The sequence below is a fragment of the Nelumbo nucifera genome, chromosome 8, assembly GCF_055504915.1.
Source record: "Nelumbo nucifera cultivar China Antique chromosome 8, China Antique-T2T, whole genome shotgun sequence".
Taxonomy (NCBI): domain Eukaryota; kingdom Viridiplantae; phylum Streptophyta; class Magnoliopsida; order Proteales; family Nelumbonaceae; genus Nelumbo; species Nelumbo nucifera.
This window is the reverse complement of record NC_142656.1, coordinates 7,187,174-7,204,304: the sequence shown is the minus strand read 5'-3', so window position 1 is coordinate 7,204,304 and position 17,131 is coordinate 7,187,174. Positions and strand designations below refer to the sequence as shown.

At 38.9% G+C, this 17,131-nt stretch overlaps 1 long non-coding RNA gene across 1 annotated transcript; it reads right to left on the bottom strand.

The window, feature by feature from the left end:
- Positions 1-16,115: 16,115 nt before the first annotated feature.
- On the bottom strand, positions 16,116-17,127 carry LOC104588244 (uncharacterized). Its single transcript, XR_733758.3, has 2 exons — positions 17,047-17,127; positions 16,116-16,869 (listed from the first exon to the last, which is right to left on the bottom strand). It is a non-coding gene; the product is annotated as an uncharacterized LOC104588244 (long non-coding RNA).
- Positions 17,128-17,131: the final 4 nt, after the last annotated feature.

Here is a 17,131-nt window from a genome sequence, read left to right as displayed (position 1 = left end):
GGGGTACTAGCACAAGATGACTGGTGTAGCATGCCTGCATCCTCCATGAACAGGTTCAAAGATCTTTCAAAATATTCAGCAGCATTGTTTAAACAAAATTGCTTAATCTTCTTGTCAAATTGAGTTTCAATCATTTTACAAAATGCCATGGTTATCCGTGGCACTTCATCACGTCCTTTTAACAAGTAGATCCATGTGCATCGTGATTAGTGATCAATAAAACTGATAAAGTAACGAAAGCTATCTAAAGAAACAAGAGGTGAAGGGCCCCAAACATCTGAATGGACCAAATCAAAAGGAGCTTGAATTTCATTACTATAAATTGGATAAAGAGTTCTACATTGTTTTGACAACTGACACACTTCACAAACTAAACTTTGACTTGAAATACCCTTGAATAATTCAAGAAACAACCCTTGCAATGATGAAAAAGGTAAATGACCTACCCTTGCATGCCACAAGTGTAACCTAGCTATTGACTCCTCATTATTCTGACTACTGGCAGTAGATGATTGTAAGGCCAAACTGATGTCTGCATCAAAATAGTAGAGACCTCCACAATCTTGACCGCTCCCAATCGTTCTCTTCGTTAGTTAGTCTTGAAAGACACGATGAGTAGGGAAGAAAGTTTTTCTACAGTTTAACTTCTTGGTAAGCTTCCAAACAGATAAGGGATTGGAAGTAAGATTGGGAACATATAGAATAGATTTAAGAGAGAGGTCCTTGCTTAGGTCAACCCCCCCTTCCCAGAGATGGTGGAGAGAGAACCGTCAGCAACTCTCATCTTATCTTGGCCAGACATCAAATGGTAAGAAGAAAATAAAGAGGACATGTGTGTCATGTGGTCAGTTGCATTGGAATCAATAATCCAAGAAGTAGAGTCTATAGAACTAGTTGCACTATAAGCAAATACAATACCTGATCTTCCAAGAGAGGTGGAAGTAAGGGAATTAGTCCTTAGACGGGTTAAGGCCCAGCTAAGGACCTCTACCTCATCAGCAATGAACCCCAAGGACCCGGATGTGGGGGAATTAGTAGTATGTCCCATGGGAGGAGGTGTAACTGTAGATATGTTCTTCGAGCTATCATCACTGTGACTAGTAACAAGGTTCCCACTTGTTGTTTGATTCCTCTAGGGCTTCTTGTCTTTCCTTAACGTAGCTGGTTTCAGATGAGGATAAAAAACCCAACAAGTCTCTTTTACATGCCTTTCACCTCCACAATGAGTGCACTTAAGATGCCTCTTGTTTGAATGCTTGCTACCTTTTTGGTTTGAAGAAAATCAGGGCTAAATGTTCAACAGGCTGTATTTGAGTGTCAACTTGCATCTCTTTCCTCCTAACCTTTTCATTCCTTACTAGATAATAGACATGGTGTAAATCTGGAATTTCATCCCTTCCCAAAATTTGAGACCTTATGCTCTCATACATTGGGTCTAAACCAGCCAAGAACTTAAAGGCTCTACCCGGTTCAATTTGTTTATCATGCCTCTCCTTGTCTTTTACATTCTCCCAACCAAGAATAAGATGATGATCAAGTTCTTCTCATAGTTCTTTTAGGGTTGCAAAATACGTTGCAACTGTTATATCTCCTTGTCTCAATACAACAATGTCTTGGTTTAGCCTATAAATTCTTGCATTGTTCTTTCTCTGTCCATAAGTTTTAGACACTTTCTCTCAAATCTTAGCAGTAGTGGGAAAGTGTTGAACAGTCCTAGCCACTCTTGGAGTCATCGAAGCAAGCAACTAGGACATAACAGTAGCATTTTCCTTACGCCATATTGCGTACTCCACACTACCCACTTCAGGTTCCTTCTTCTGTCCATCTAAATAACCTGTAAGTTCCCGGGAAGTAATGAAGAGCATGGCTGAAATAGACCATTCTCTGAAGTTATATTCATCCAACAATACACTGGTGATCTGCAAACTGTGCAGATTTGGGTTTTCCATATTAAAAGACCTCCCACCAGTTCTATTATCCCTAGAAGACACTTCTCCCGATATTGAAGACATCTCCTTCCTCTTATAGTGATCACAAATGAAAACTCAGTACAAAGAACACGATTTTAGACTTACCGAAGCTATTACAAGTCTGAGAACCCCTCGTAACCGGTCTGAAACCAAGAACAATCCACCTTTGTACTGTGTTGAACTCTTCTGGACTAGGCTGGGCTTTGACTTCTGCTGTCGTAGACTATGACGACCCTTACGATCTGTACTAGGACTGTCTAATTCAATCCTTCCACTTATATCTATTTCACACAGATCTCTATTAGGAGCCGAATGGCTACTACCTGTTGCAGGGTGTCTAGTAGGGCATCATCTTCTGGAACAAACTCCCCTTAGGCCCTACAACCAAGGGAAACCCTAGATATAGACCTTGTTGTGTTCTACGGTCAGCCCTAGGGTTTCTTCATAGCGGCCAAGATAGGAGAGAGAGAGAAAAAAAAGGAATAGAGAAGAGGCGGCTGTAACCAGACCGATAGATTAGTGCTCTAATACCATGTTTGCTGGAAAACAGCAGCCGAAGAAGAAGAAGAAGAAGAAGAAGAAGAAGAAGAAGAGAAGAAGAAGATTTGAGAATGGTGGCTTACACACTTTAGTCGGCCCTACAATATTATATAGAGGTTTACAAAGTAATGTTACATGAATGAACTAGATTGCCCCTAATTAGTGATGGGACACCTAGACAAATAAGAAATTAAACAAGTTTAGGCCCAATAACTAAGAACTTAAGACACAAATATGACTAACATAAACACTAAACCAGCCGAACCAACAAGAATATGCTGGCCTAGAAGTCTTTCCCCCATCAGCTTGCTTACGAGCTGCATACTCCCCGGTTTGTGATACAAATTGCCTTTTATTTGTTTGCTTTAAACTATTCTCAATTTTGACAGCAACTTGGTAGGCATCCTCCAAATCAAAGACTCGAGCAATTGCCATCTCTTTCTTGATTTCAGCTCATAGTCCATTCTTGAATCGATCCAACTTTTGCCTCTCACTTTCAGTAGTATCACATCTAATAGATAATTCATCAAATTTACGCATGTATTCAACTACAGATAGCATACCTTGCTTGAGGTTAGTCAATTTCTCATATAACTCATCTTGGAAGTCCATTGGGAGGTACTTGTCTCTCAAATGTTTTTTCATTTCTGACTACGTAGAAATAGGACCATCACCTCTATTCTCCAACCATTGCCTCATGCTTCTCCACCATACTTTAGCATGACCACCAAGCTCTTCATACGTGCAAATCTGATCCTCTGATCATCAGTCATGTCATACCAATCAAAATATTCCTCTAAAGCAGCCAACCAATCTAAAAAAGATTGAGGGTCTAAATCTCCATTGAAATCAGAAACATCCACCTTTACCTTCTTGGTTATACCATTTGCATAACCACCATTTTCAGCTTGTTCCATCATTGCATCAAATAGATTTGTGAGTGATGCTTCTTGATCAATCCCTTGATGGGTATTTCGGGTTCGATTAGCTTGTGCAGGTGGTACCCTTGTGTAGTTTGCAGCTCTTTGTCATCCTCTAAGATTAACAAATCCTTCATTTTCACCATTATCATCTTCATGGACAGCTCCCTTGTTTCGTCCTCCATCCCTTTCATTGATTAGAGGTGCTTCTTGTTGGATTTCTTCTTCTTTTACTTGTGCTTCAAGGGTTTCAATTCTCTTGCAAAGGGTAGAAATCAATGAATCTCTTTGTGTATCAGTTAGCCGACCCCTGTACTGCTTGCCACTGTTGTGAGGATTATTTAATTGTTATTTTATAGTTGCTGTTAGTGGGTTGTCAGCTTAAGATGTCAGTCAATTAGTTTCTTTTTTTCTTATTAGTTTGTTTCTAGGGAGTGCCACCAGGGACATACTTGTAATCTCCCATTCCTTTTATATTAAGTTAATATAAATAACTAAATTGGCGGCAGCCAGAAGTAGATGGTTTTTTTGGCTCCCAATCGTATCTTCCTCTTCTTCTCTTTCTCTCTCTCGTCTCTCTCTCTCCATGAATGATTACAGCCTCATTAACTTTTGAGTTAGACCTAACAAATCTTCTAAGATTGGGGTTACAACAAATTGGAATTTGCAAATAGATACAAAAATCAAGAAACCTCCTTGCAATTTTACTTGCATTAGAACCAACAAGGTCCCTTTACATTGCCGAAATCATCTGGACTGTGTTTTTCCTTGCTTCTTCTTTATAATTTCATCAATGTATATTAGGCCCTTTGTTTTGTAAACTTTAGGAGGTTGGCAATATTCAATGTTAGGTTCCTTGTTTTGTAAAATTTTGAATGGCAAAAGAAATTGCCTCATTTAGGATTAGAATTTTGAATCTATATTTATATATTGGATAGAAGATTGTAGATTGTTTGTCCAATAAACAATAAAACAAAAATGAAAATAAAAATAAAAATAAAAAAGAAAATAAAACAATCATGATAAGAAATAATTATTTCTCTCTAACCAGGGGCCTCTAACCACGTGACCAGTAAGCCGAACTTGTTTCAGACTTATAGTCTTTTGTCAAGAAGGGATAAAGTAAGGCTTGCAGATGGATCATTCTCCTCCATTGCAGGCCAAGGATCAATATCTCTTCCCTATGGCCTTAACCTGAATTGTGCATTGCATGTCCCTCAACTTCCTATAAATTTGTTTTCAATTAGTAGTATCACAAGCTCTTTAAACTATAGTGTAACCTTTTTTCCTGGTTCATGTGTTTTTCAGGATCTAACTTCTGGGAGGACAATTGGTAGAGGGAGCCTAGTGGATGGTCTCTACATTCTCGACAACAAAGCTGGTCTCTTGGTGTCATCCTTAGAGTAACATAGTCAGTCAAATAAGAGTCAAATTTTTTTGTGGCATAGTCAGTTAGGTATGTTTCTTTTGAAATAGTAAAGTCTTTGTTTCTGGTTTTATTTAAGTCATGTTCAATGTCAGAGTTCCAGTGTCAAACGTGTCAGTTGAGCAAACAATGTAGAACAACTTTTCATTCAAATAATAAAAGATCATTCTCCTCCTTTTCATGTTGTGTATTATGATGTATGGAGGCCTACTACTATAATCTCCGAGGGCGGATATAAGTACTTTATCACATTGATCGATGACTACTCTCGCTATACATGGGTATTCCCTATGCGTAGTAGAAACGAAGTTCCAAAGATTGTGAAAGACTTCTAGAGGATGGTATTTACGCAATTCCATGTTGAAATACAGATCTTCCAATCCGACAATGCAAAAGAATATTTCCATGGTGAGCTCAATGAGTTCTTTGCCTCCCACGGGTCTATTCATAGGAGCTCATGCACAAGAACACCACAACAAAATGGTGTTGTAGAAAGAAAAAACAGACACCTCTTTGAGGTAGCTCGTGGGATGATGTTACACATGAATGTTCCAAAAAGGTTTTGGATGAATGCTATACTTGCAGCTGCTTATGTCATCAACCGCATGCCCTCCAGAGTGCTGAACTACATGACCCATCATCAGTTGTTGTTCCCTCAATCCCCTTTATTTTCCATTCCCATGAGAGTTTTTGGTTGTCGTGCCTTTGTCCATGATTTGTCTCCATCTCGAGGTAAGTTAGACCCTTGGTCCATTCCTTGTATCTTTTTGGGGTATCCCTCATCTCAAAAAGGGTATTGGTGCTTTGATCCCGTTAGTCATAAGTTTTTTGTGTCTATGGATGTGTCATTCTTTGAGTCTAAACCATTCTTCCCTGCTTCTCCTCAGGGGGAGAGTAGTAGTGTGGAAGAGGAGAAGCAGATTCAGGTCCGCCAAGTCTCTCTTCCTTCTATTCCAGACCTTGCTCCCTTTCGTGTCTTCCAACATACACACCATAGAGATCAACAATGTGATAGAGATGTGGAGCAGCCAAACATTGAGCAACCGACACTGTTAGACTCTCAGGAGGTAAGTCAAATCCCTGTTGCACCTACTGATACCCCTACTCCTATTGTGGATGACCTCGACATTCCTATTGCTCAAAGAAAGGGAGTCAGGTCATGCACTACCAAACACCCCATTTCCCAATATGTCTCCTATGATCACATTTCCCCCCCTCATACCGAGCCTTTCTATCCGCAGTTGATTGCATCCCTGTTCCCAGAAATGTTGCAGAAGCCTTAAAATGCCCCAAATGGACAAATGCCATGAAGGAGGAGATTAGTGCTCTTCATAAAAATCAAACTTGGGAATTGGTGGATCTTCCAAGGGGGAAAGACCTCGTGGGATGTAAGTGGGTGTTTACAGTTAAACACAAGGCAAACGGGACAGTTGAAAGGTACAAAGCAAGATTAGTAGCCAAAGGGTACACTCAAGTGTACGGGGTTGACTATGATGAGACTTTTGCTCCAATAGCTAAAATGAACTCAATTAGGGTTCTCCTGTCATTAGCTGCTAACCTTGATTGGGAATTGCATCAACTGGACATAAAGATTGCTTTTTTAAATGGTGCCCTAGAGGATGAAGTATACATGGTTCAACCCCCTGGATTCTGTGCCAAGGGAAGTGAAAATAAGGTGTGCAAACTGAGAAAGTCTCTTTATGGTTTAAAACAATCTCCCAGAGTTTGGTTCAGTAAGTTTCACATGGCAGTTCAGCAGGTAGACTTCAAACAATGTCAGTCTGATCATACACTCTTTGTATTCAGCAGGTAGGCTTCAAACAATGTCAGTCTGATCATACACTCTTTGTGAAGAGATGTCAGGAACATGTTGTTGTATTGGTAGTGTATGTGGATGATATCATCATTACAAGAAATTGGAGTTCATAAATACAAAAATTGAAACAATTCCTTGCATCTAAATTTGAAGTGAAAGATTTAGGTCCCCTGAAGTATTTCCTTGGAATTGAAGTCGCCCGCTCAGAAAGGGGTATCTTCATTTCTCAAAGGAAATACACCATTGATCTATTACAAGACACAGGCAAATTAGGTGCAAGGCCAGCAGATACTCCCATGGATGTTGATCACAAGTTGGGTGACCGTGATGGTGAACCTCTGAAAGATGTGAAACAGTTCCAAAGGTTAGTGGAAAAGCTGATTTATTTGTCCATAACCCATCCAGACATTGCCTATTCAGTTGGAGTTCTAAGCCAATTCATGCACTCTCCTAAGAAACCACACATGGAGGCAGCAGAGAGAGTTCTTAGATACTTAAAAAAGTATCCCGGAACAGGTTTACTATTCAGTAAACATAATCACCTAAAGGTGGAAGTCTTTACAAATGTTGATTGGGTAGGTATTGTGGATGATAGAAAGTCCACAAGTGGGTATTGCACATTTGTGGGAGGAAACCAGGTGACCTGGAAAAACAAGAAACAAAGTGTGGTAGCAAGGTCAAGTGCTGAAGCTGAATATAGAGCTATGGCACATGGGGTGGCTGAAGTCCTTTGGCTAAAAAAATCTTCTAGGGGAGCTTGGAGTTGTTCATAATCCTATGTCTCTTTACTGTGACAACAAGGCAGACATAAACATCGCCAGCAACCCTGTCCTACATGAGAGGACCAAGCACATTGAGGTGGACAAACACTTCATAAGGGAAAAATTGGAAAAAAGGGAAATTTGCATCCCTTATGTCAACTCCAAGGAACAACTCGCTGATGTCCTCACAAAAGGGCATCCATACTCGCGGCACAATGAGTTATGTGACAAGTTGGGCATGATAGACATATTCAGCCCAACTTGAGGAAGAGTGTTGTGAGGATTATTTAATTGTTATTTTATAGTTGCTGTTAGTGGGTTGTCAGTTTAAGATGCTGTCAGTCAGTTAGTTTCTTTCTTTCTTATTAGTTTGTTTCTAGGGAGTGCCACCAGGGGCATACTTATAATCTCACATTCCTTTTATATTAAGTTAATATAAATAACTAAACTGGCGGCAGCCAGAAGTAGTTGGTTTTTTTTGTCTTTCAATCATATCTTCCTCTTCTTCTCTTTCTCTCTCCTCTCTATCTCTCCATGAATGATTACAACCACTACATGTAGCCATGATGATAACAGCCTATAACCTTGGTGTAGTTACATGTTAATCACCACAACTGTAATAGCATCGAAGGTGCTAAACCAATGCCACAAAGATACCCATGACGAGTTTAGGACTCGGTACATAGCCGCGATGAGTTTGAGCCTGCACAAGCTTGTGGTGAACTCAAAGCCTAAAACAAGCTTGCGATGAGCTCAAGGCCACCACAGGTCTGCAACAAACCCAAAGCCATAATACCAAAGACAGCCCCAAAGCCATTACGAGGCTGTGATGAGCTTGGATCCATTGCATATGCGCGATGAGCACGAGGCCATCGCGAAGCTGCAATGAGATTAGAGCCATCGCAAGTCTGTGATGAGCTTAGAGCCATCGCAAACCTGCAATAAGATGAGCAAAGAAGTGCGTGCTTCACCGACACTGCGCGTGACATAATGCTCAGTAAGATTAGAAAACATACATGAGATTAGTATCGATGTCATCCATGCCATGTCAGTCTAGGAGATTCACAAAAGGAAGTAGCATACGTGTATTATGAGAATCCTCAGACTAAAGGAAACCTCATCCTCGAGATATCTCATAAGACACGTGGCGAAACCCTAGTGTTGCTTCCTAACAACTGACACCGAATAAAAGATTCCCTTTCCTAATGAGAACAAAGCACTTTTAGCTCATTCCTTTCAAGACCTCGAGATGTCTCCCTATAAATAGAGGTCCAACTCATAACGAGAATATCATTCTGTCGTTCTACCATTCTGTCACTCAAAGCCTTTAGCCCCTACCATTTGCCCTCATCCTTCCTTCGTCCTTCAAGGAGACCTTATACGTAACCTTACCACACCACTCACACTTGGCTCTGATACCAACTAATGTAGGACCAGCTCAGTTCAAGGAGACCTTATACGTAACCTTACCACACCACTCACATTTGCCCTCATCCTTCCTTCTTCTTGATTAGAGTTTTATGGCTGTCAATGGTTGTAATGGCTTCTTAAAGGAATAAGAGAAAAAATAGGGAGAGAAAGAAGAGAGAAAATACCTGGAATCACTCACAAGGTGCGTAGAATCACTCTAGGGCATGGGAATCACTCACCATAGCTAGCATAAGCTGAAGTCTGAAGAAAACCCAATAAACTTCATTGCATTTATGTAAAACATCCATACATATTTATAGACTTAATAATTCTAGTATGACTCAAACTAAGCTGCCATATTCTATTTCAATTCAAAGAAGACTCAATAACTCTAGTCCTACTTATGCAATGACTCTTAAATTTTAAGCATAAACAAACTATAACTAGATAAATTAAACCCTATCACTGAACCCCGCAAAAATTGCAAAATGACAAAAATACCTATGGTGTTCAATTCAGTCCAAATCCCAAGTACCATCACTATGCCATATCAAGACCTGTTGTCTAGAATAAGTCTTCAAGGGTGCTGAACGATTCCTATCACTTACTCAAGCTGACATATCCAAAGTACCTCCATCTATGAAAAGGACCCTAGTTTACTTCAGCAGGCTAAAGTTGTTTCTAGCACTGTTGTGTGTTGAGTGTCAATGTTTGTACTTGAAATTCCACATAAGTGTCATGTAGGCATTTGACTAAATGGTACCACATAAGTGTCATGTAGGATAACTGGGACCATATCTCAACAATCTGGGGTTCTGGATTTCTTATAACCCATTTCATAAGTGCCATTGTTTCACCGGTCTGTCATTAAACTCCACTTTATGGTTTATTCTCGTGTCATTTTTAATTGTTGAAGACTTGAAGTGAATATAACAACTATTCAGATTAGATTCTGTTTGGTTGCACATAAAACGAAGGAAAATGGATAATTTCCTCAAAGTAGCTACTTTATGGTGTTTGATTGGAGATCGGCTTTTATCAGGGCAAATCTGTGCCCATACCGTTCTAACAACCTTTTTTAACCTTGCATTTGAGAATATCTCCCCATGAAATAAAACACACAAGTACGAAAATATTCTCAATGCAAGGCAGAAAAAGCTGCCTGACTGGGCCTTGCCCTGACTGAAGCCGAACTCGTTTGGGTTACGAATAAAATAGCTGCAGAAAATGGACAATTTTCAGAAAGTGACTACTAATTATAGGGAAATGACATTCCTTTTGGTTTTCCATGTCATTTTCCTCAGAAAGAGGTTGATCCTCTCAATTTATATCCTAAAGCATTCGTAAAATTCTCAACTATTCATGTTTGTTTTTCAAACCAAGCCAACTGGCTAGGAAAATTAAGAATATGATTTTATTTTCCTATTGAATATCATTTTCCAGGGAAATAATTCATTTTCCTTCATTTTATGTGCAACCAAATACAGCCTTGCTAAAGAATTGTATCAACACAATCAGTAATTTTTCCTGTTTCAGTTTTCTTTATCCGAGAAGGCAGAAGAAGTAGAGAAGTTCTTTGTCAGTCGTATGAAGTCTTCAATTGCAAGGATTTTGAAGCAAAGCCTTGAATGGATTCACATCAATGCGAATTGGGTTCGAAGCATTAGGAATGAGAACTCCCTAGCAGAGATTGTTAAGCAATTGGCATATAAATAGTACTAGAGGCGTTTTTGTTTGCATCCCTTTATCATTGTTCAGTAAACTCTGATTAATCTGAGCTCTTCCATTGGCCATGGGAAAGACCGAAAGAGGACAGCGGAAATGATACCCCTCTTTACTTTTTCAAGTTTCAAGTTTAAAATTGGATGAAATCAGATGGTTTTTAACCATACTCGTTGCGAAATGATTTTAGATTTACCAGTTGATCCACTGCTATGATTCATCCGAGGTGGATCGTCCGTCATCAAGACTGCAATACGCGTTTAGATATTGGAATTAAAGTCAGCCACCAATATAACTACTATCAAAACATGTTCAAAGCCTCAAACTAAACAGCTACTGAAAGTTCCAAGACAATTTATCGGTTTGGCAAGTCTTTCTAGAAAAATCTTCCAACAGTTTATATGGCCAAAAGATATATTGAGATTGTTTGGCAAGTGGCTTGGCTACCAGGTTTTTAAACTTGATTTTAGAGACTGTTTATCAAGTGGAGAGATTGGGAACCTTCATTTGAAGTTTTTAAAAGTTTGGTGTTTTTGGTTTTTTTCGGGTCTTTCTCTATACATGCCTTTTGGTCTTATCAGCTTTTGGTTACTAAGGCTACAAATACAAATATGTAGAGTGTAAAATGTATTTACACTGTACATATTTGTATTTATACTTTTTTCCAAACTGAGCCAAAATAAAAAACAATTGATTTTTGATCTTCTGAGTTAGGCACCACTTTTGCTATTTTAGTTTCAACCTACCCACAAGAATAGGGCTGCAAATGGTATCCGATTATCTAATTTCAAATTCGAATTTGATCCTATTAAGTCTGATTCAAATTTGATCCATTTATAATTGAATCAAATCTGGATTTACCCCTATCCGATCTGATATAATCTGGTTCGATTCAATTTAAATATATATGTTCATATATATCTGTACAAGAACTTTACTCACGTCTCACTACAGCTGTACATTGGGAACATAAACCAACGTGAGTAGGGTTCTTGTACAGGTATATATGAGCATATATATTTAAATTGAATATATATGTACAGCTATAGTGTCATGTGGGTAGGAGATCTGAATTCATACCTTTTATTCCATTTGGTCTGGTTGGAGTTAGCTTCAAGGATTAAAACTTAATAAAAAGAGAAGTTGAATCAGATCTAACGGTCACTTGGGAGTAATGAAACTAATCCGAAGGCTGGAGCTTCATTCCATTCGAGGATCAAACTATTCACAACAAATTTAAGATAGGGTGGGATGATCGGGAAAGATGGATACATTAGGGAAATTTGTATAAATCCTGGAATAAAAATTAAATAAACCAACGATGATACTAATCCAAAGGCTGAAATAATCATGAACAAGATATAAAATACATAAAAACATGTATTTTGATAGTTTATGAGAAGTGTGAATTATTGGCATGTACTTTAAAAAAGCCGGGAAGTGGTGAAGGAATTAATAAATCTGTTTTTTTTAGGTAATTGAAAGTCCATTAGACATTAGATTTTAACATCAAATCAAATCAATAATCAACATTTGGTGGGCTCATTGATTTTAAAATGGCTTAAAACCAAAATAATCTCAACATGCATAGTTGTGAAGGTAATAACCAGAAAAACACTGTTCTTCTTCTCTGACCTCAGTATGCACGAACAGAGCGACGACGGACTTCCAAAGTCCTCCCTCTCTCTCTTCCCCTTCCCCTTTCTCTCCTCCCGTTTCTTCTTATTTATTTCCACTATTTTCCGTTCCTTGAAAATGAAGAGAGAGAGTAAACTAATAATATGTGGAGACAGATGCAAACAATAATGGGGCCATGACATCACTTTCTGTGTTTAATTACTGTGGGCTAATTCTCAATTAAATCTGAGACTTTGGATACAGGGCAGTTAGCCAGTTGGGAGATATGTCGACCTGATTCACAGTCGTCGGAGTATGGGAGATATGTCGTGCTGTAGCTTGGTGTGAGATGCCACAAGGGAGATCTAAGTCGGATTTCGCTTGAAACCGGATGCTGCAACAAGAGGATGTCGACAGAGCATTTTTCTTTAGACTGATTGCTTTCACACAGGAATGGACATCATGGTTGATAATGTAGAGACTAGTAAAGCGAGTTGCGTTTCAGGTATAGTATCTTTAAACAATGGTGGATTTTCCGATCATAGATCTAGTAATCCACCCAGTTCGGACGACAGAACTCACAGGAGGTAGGGGTTGGAGATTAAAACGGTAGAGAAGTAGTAGGGAAGAAATGAGATCGGAAGAAGCTAGGTTTCTGCCAGAATCAAGTGGGGAATGAGAGGGTTTGCTTTGCTACAAACACTTGGGGGAAAACTTAAAACAGCCGCCGCTCTGGTTCTCCGTTGTGCGTCGAAGGGAGGAAGAGAGTGAACAGTTCATTCGTTCGGTGATGATGGAGGAGCCAAAAAAAATAAAGGAGAAGAAGAGAGAGAGAGAGAGAGGTAGAGGAGGGATGTTGCTGAGAGAGGGGCGGAAGCGTGGCTGCTGCTAACTAATTCAAAATCACTGCTGCAGGGCCCTCCCGTCGAATGAAGTTAGCCAGTTTATCCATACCTACCTTGAAGTTTGGCAGTGAGGGAATCCATTGGTCATACCAAACATTGATAAAATTTCCATTAGGCGATCTTTTCGGTGATGTGGGCAGCCATCTTTGACAAATGGGTTTCCTCCGTCCTTTCATTTTTAGAGAGTTGGGAGAGAGAAAGAATGAGAGACGATGGTGAGGGAGGAAAAACAATAGGTTAAATAGGTTTTAAGAAAAAAAGGGCAAAAAAAGAAAATAGAAATAGTGGGGAATTTTGGTAATTTAATGCATTCCGTTACTATTTGTGAGGGGGGGTCTTTGTCTCACGATCATAATACAGGGGTCTTTGTAATTTACCCTTGTTTTAATATAAACATAAACCAGTGTAAACTCCACATCCAATTCGTATTTTCACGTGTTTAAATTGATGTAAATCATTTAATTGACTAACTTTTCCATCGATAATCAATTTATGGCATAAAAAACTCCAACGTTCTATTAAAATTTTGGGTAAATTTCTTAAACTACTCTTATGGTTTGGCTAATTAACTAACTCTACCCTTACTGTTTGAAAATTGACTAAGCTTACCCTTATTGTTTTTAACAATTGACTAAGTATACCCCTAACCGTTAACCATGGACAAAAAAAGCTAAAAATGCCTGTTATACCCCTATACAAAATTACATTTTTATTTGTGTTTTTTAATTAACTCGATCCCTCTCAGATACTCAACCTATTTGTCGAAGGGAAGAGAAGATAGGAGTGTCATCTCGATGGCTTGCCATCACCATCTCCACCGACGACGATCGCTGCAAATAATGAACGATGGAGGTTCGATGGAAATCCGACGGAGGTTGGCGATGGGTTTTTTATCTCTGTTCTTAACACCCCTTTTTGTTTAAACCCTAAACAAAACGGAGATGGGTTTTTTTGTTTTTTACTGAAGGAATCCGTAGTGTCTGACTAGAATACAATGTTATTTTTTTGCTTTTGCAGTGAGTTCTACAGATGAATATTGAGGGGGGAGGGAAGGAGGAAGAATAGGAGGAAGGAGGGCAATCTAGAGCGACATCAGACCTCTTGTGCAAAGAGGTAAATAGAGGGAGGCGGAAGGTTCAGGAGGGAGAAAAGGAGGAAGGAGGGCGATCTGGTTAGATTTCTTGGGTTGGAAAGGAGAAAGGAGGACGATAGAGCTATTTTGGGAAGTAGGAAGAAAGGAGGAAGTGGACTTGCAGATGTTCGACGAAATGCCAGAGCGATCCTAGCGTAGCTACGCCAACGCACACCCACGCATGTGCCCAGCCTGATTCAACTTGCACTCCCCCGCTCACCCGAACACCCCTCTGATACCACAAAGGTTTTTTGCCCATGTGGTGGTGGGGAGTGTGTACTTGTCGTGGCGCAAAATGGGAAGGCTGAGAATGTTGGGCGGGAGTTCTATGGTTGTCACTACTACATAGGTTATACAAAACCTTAGTTTGTGCTATAGTTTGATAACGTTTCATGTAACGCAAATTCTTGGTTATTGTTGTAGTTTGATGGTGATAGAAAATGTAATTTCTTTTGTTGGAAGGATGAGATAAGGTGTTGTCCATGTGGAAATGGGGTTTGCAGGGTCTTCACATCTAAACGGCCTGATACACAAGGGAGACGATTTTGGGTTTGCGCAAAGCCCCAAGTAAGATTATTCAATCTTAGTTATTTGTCTGTGCAAAGCTTGTTAAATATTAAATCACTTAAAGCACACTATTTTTTGTAGGATGCAGGTGGGTGTAAGTTCTTTGCATGGATACCAAGGAGACCACAAGTCCAACAGAGTGTAACCATCAAAGGAGATGTGGAAGGACCTTTTAAAGACCCACTAGATGAGGTTGAAGTAGTTGTCTAGTTAGAGAAGGATAACTTCGATAGAATGTCTGAATTTTGTGATAAATTATTGGGTCGTATAAAAAATTTGAGAATCAAAAATGTATAATCTGATGCACTAGTGTGTTGGTACTCAAGCTACAACTTGATTTGTAACAGGCTACAACATTTTTCCTTCATGTTTTTCATATCTTTTCTTTTTTTTTTTCTTTCTGTTTTTTCTAGGATTTAGGCTTTGTTTTAGACAAATGAAATTTTGTGATAATTTGTGCCTTTTTTTCCTTCTTAATTGATCAAAGAAATATTTCTTTCTCATTTCGAAAAAAGTAACTAGCTCCACAATTCTGTTTGAGATTTTATGCAAATTTAGGGTTTAACAATGATATCGAAAATACATGATCGATACCTTAAAAATTTGTGATGAATCATTTGGCATCCTAAAGGTGGTAACCGATCACATTTATGAAAATTCTGAGGGAGGATTGATCAAAGCTCTTCCATTGATAAAAGTGGTAACCGATCACGGATTCGTCATCTGATATTGCATGGTTTATAAATGTTGGTGTTTTGGGCAATACAATTGTAAGTAAAATAACAACATAAGTCTAGCATTATGTTGTTTTACTTTTACTTTTCCTTTTTAATGGTGCAATGCGGGATTTTGACAAAGACTAGAAGTCTAGTATCTCCATTGTCCAGCATGTTGTCCACTACTTTTAAAACTGATGTTTCCAAACCGCCAGTCCATACTCTTGATTTATCACCTGGAGTAAAAACCATCTGTTCACCTTAGACAGTTAGACCTGCTAAATATATCCGGTTGTAAACATTGCATCTTCTTTTTTACTTGTAATTCCTTGAAAATCTAAAATCCTTAAAAATACAGGATAGAGAGAGAGAGGATCATTTATGATTTGACCAGGCCCAAATCCGCATCAAATCTGTATACAAATAACCCTAAATTCATGATTTTAGTTGTTACTAAAATGGAGCATTAGCTAGCCTTTGTGTGAGAGAGGGCAGCTGAAAATTAGACTGTAAATGAATTCCATGCATTTAACTTTCTGCAGACTAATCTTTATCGTGACACAATAAAGTGAGAAGACATCACCTTCCTTTAGCATAAATGTCGCATTTGAAGAGAAATTAAAAGACAGCATAGAACTTATATTTTCAAAATATGTCCTTTCTTGGAATCAGAAAATCTTAACAAACCCAAGTAATATAAAAAAGGGAGGGACATGATGCAGCACCTAAATAAAATGCCTGATTCCAAGCCAAATATAACATCCTCAACAACTTCCGAATGCATCTATAACGAATAGATAGCATGTTACAAAATGAAAAGTAGAACTGGCGTGTGCTAGCATGAGCGGGCGTGCATTGGCATAGTTATGCTAGGATCGCTCTGACATTTCGTCGAACATCTACAAGTTCACTTCCTCCTTTCTTTCTACTTCCCAAAATAGTTCTATCGTCCTCCTTCCTCTTTCCAACCGAAGAAATTTGATCAGATCGCCCTCCTTCCTCCTTTTCTCCCTCCTGAACCTTTCGCCTCCCTTTGTTTATCTTTTTGCACAAGAGGTCTGATGTTGCTCCAGATCGCCCTCCTTCTTCTTATTTTGCAAAAGCAAAATAACACTGTATTCTAATCATACACTACAGATTCCTTCAGTAAAAAACAAAAAAAAAATCCATCCCCATTTTGTTTAGGGTTTAAACAAAAAGATGTGTTAACAACAGGGATAAAAAAACCCACCGCCGACTTCTGTCGGATTTCTGCCAGACCTCCGCCGTTCGTTATTTGCAGCAATCGCTGTCAGTGAAGATGGCGATGGCGAGCCGTCGGGATGGCGCTCCTGTCTTCTCTTCCCTTCGACAGATAAGGCGAGTATCTGAGAGGGATCAAGTTAATTAAAAAACAAGGATAAACATGTAATTTTATATAAGGGTATAATGAGCATTTTAAGCTTTTGTGTCTTACTCAATTGTCAGAAAAAGGATATACTTAATCAATTTTCAAATAATAAGGATAGAGTTAATTAACTAAACCATAAGGGTAAGAAATTTACCCTAAAATTTTAAACCGATCACTGACTTCATCGGCTGTCGATGATTTTTCCACCGAGATAAAAAAATGGCCTACCAGTTACCAAT